Source organism: Leptonotus elevatus, unplaced genomic scaffold (assembly GCF_054856555.1).
Source record: "Leptonotus elevatus isolate MCC_2025b unplaced genomic scaffold, RoL_Lele_1.0 HiC_scaffold_96, whole genome shotgun sequence".
NCBI classification, from domain to species: domain Eukaryota; kingdom Metazoa; phylum Chordata; class Actinopteri; order Syngnathiformes; family Syngnathidae; genus Leptonotus; species Leptonotus elevatus.
This window is the reverse complement of record NW_028233762.1, coordinates 25,001-27,500: the sequence shown is the minus strand read 5'-3', so window position 1 is coordinate 27,500 and position 2,500 is coordinate 25,001.

Sequence of the window (2,500 nt, the reverse complement as noted above, 5' to 3'; positions counted from 1 at the left end):
CAGCTGCGCCAAAAAGAACCACACGAGGGCGACCTGGGGTTGAAATCCCCCGCCACATAGGAACGAATGCCGGGCGTTCGAGTTGCCCAGGCAGGGGGTTATCCTCCACTAGCAAACCTCCATGAGCAGCGGAGCCCGTCAGCTGCGCCAAAAAGAACCACACGAGGGCGACCTGGGGTTGAAATCCCCCGCCACATAGGAACGAATGCCGGGCGTTCGAGTTGCCCAGGCAGGGGGTTATCCTCCACTAGCAAACCTCCATGAGCAGCGGAGCCCGTCAGCTGCGCCAAAAAGAACCACACGAGGGCGACCTGGGGTTGAAATCCCCCGCCACATAGGAACGAATGCCGGGCGTTCGAGTTGCCCAGGCAGGGGGTTATCCTCCACTAGCAAACCTCCATGAGCAGCGGAGCCCGTCAGCTGCGCCAAAAAGAACCACACGAGGGCGGCCTGGGGTTGAAATCCCCCGCCACATAGGAACGAATGCCGGGCGTTCGAGTTGCCCAGGCAGGGGGTTATCCTCCACTAGCAAACCTCCATGAGCAGCGGAGCCCGTCAGCTGCGCCAAAAAGAACCACACGAGGGCGGCCTGGGGTTGAAATCCCCCGCCACATAGGAACGAATGCCGGGCGTTCGAGTTGCCCAGGCAGGGGGTTATCCTCCACTAGCAAACCTCCATGAGCAGCGGAGCCCGTCAGCTGCGCCAAAAAGAACCACACGAGGGCGGCCTGGGGTTGAAATCCCCCGCCACATAGGAACGAATGCCGGGCGTTCGAGTTGCCCAGGCAGGGGGTTATCCTCCACTAGCAAACCTCCATGAGCAGCGGAGCCCGTCAGCTGCGCCAAAAAGAACCACACGAGGGCGACCTGGGGTTGAAATCCCCCGCCACATAGGAACGAATGCCGGGCAACCAGGGGTCGAAATCCCCCATTGAAATGAATGGCGGGCAACCAGGGGTCGAAGTCCCCCATTGAAATGAATGGCGGGCAACCAGGGGTCGAAGTCCCCCATTGAAATGAATGGCGGGTTACCAGGGGTCGAAATCCCCCATTGAAATGAATGGCGGGCGACCAGGGGTCGAAATCCCCCATTGAAATGAATGGCGGGCAACCAGGGGTCGAAGTCCCCCATTGAAATGAATGGCGGGCAACCAGGGGTCGAAGTCCCCCATTGAAATGAATGGCGGGCTACCAGGGGTCGAAATCCCCCATTGAAATGAATGGCGGGCGACCAGGGGTCGAAATCCCCCATTGAAATGAATGGCGGGCAACCAGGGGTCGAAGTCCCCCATTGAAATGAATGGCGGGCAACCAGGGGTCGAAGTCCCCCATTGAAATGAATGGCGGGCTACCAGGGGTCCAAGTCCCCCATTGAAATGAATGGCGGGCTACCAGGGGTCGAAGTCCCCCATTGAAATGAATGGCGGGCTACCAGGGGTCGAAATCCCCCATTGAAATGAATGGCGGGCGACCAGGGGTCGAAATCCCCCATTGAAATGAATGGCGGGCGACCAGGGGTCGAAATCCCCCATTGAAATGAATGGCGGGCAACCAGGGGTCGAAGTCCCCCATTGAAATGAATGGCGGGCTACCAGGGGTCGAAATCCCCCATTGAAATGAATGGCGGGCGACCAGGGGTCGAAATCCCCCATTGAAATGAATGGCGGGCTACCAGGGGTCCAAGTCCCCCATTGAAATGAATGGCGGGCTACCAGGGGTCGAAGTCCCCCATTGAAATGAATGGCGGGCTACCAGGGGTCGAAATCCCCCATTGAAATGAATGGCGGGCGACCAGGGGTCGAAATCCCCCATTGAAATGAATGGCGGGCAACCAGGGGTCGAAAGTCCCCATTGAAATGAATGGCGGGCGACCAGGGGTCGAAATTCCCCATTGAAATGAATGGCGGGCAACCAGGGGTCGAAATTCCCCATTGAAATGAATGGGCCCATTCATTTTCAATGGCCGGGCTACCAGGGGCGCAGTACCACCTGTCGTCATTAGGGGCGCTGTAGATAGGGGACCGAGTCCCCCCATTCGAGAGGTTTGCACCCAAACCTCAAAATGGTTGGTGTACAATTATAGGAGAGACCTTTTTAAGACGTGGGAGCTCCAGGGCAAATCAAGGGAGGCTCGACCAACCCATATCCGCTTTAGATGCACTTTAGGTCGGACTCCCTTGCCAGATGGTCCCCTCCTCAGCCTGGTTCTCGAATTTTTTCTAAGTCAGCCCAACTTGGAAATATTTTCAGAGTGCCACTTTCAAGGGAGTTTCGCCCAACCCCTATCCGCCTAAGAGGCACTTCAGGTCGGCCTGACTGGCCACATTTTCCCCCTCCTCATCCTGGTTCTCGAATTTTTTCTAAGTCAGCCAAACTTGGAAATTTTTTCAGAGTGCCACTTTCAAGGGAGTTTCGCCCAACCCCTATCCGCCTAAGAGGCACTTCGGGTCGGCCTGACTGGCCACATTTTCCCCCTCCTCATCCTGGTTCTCGAATTTTT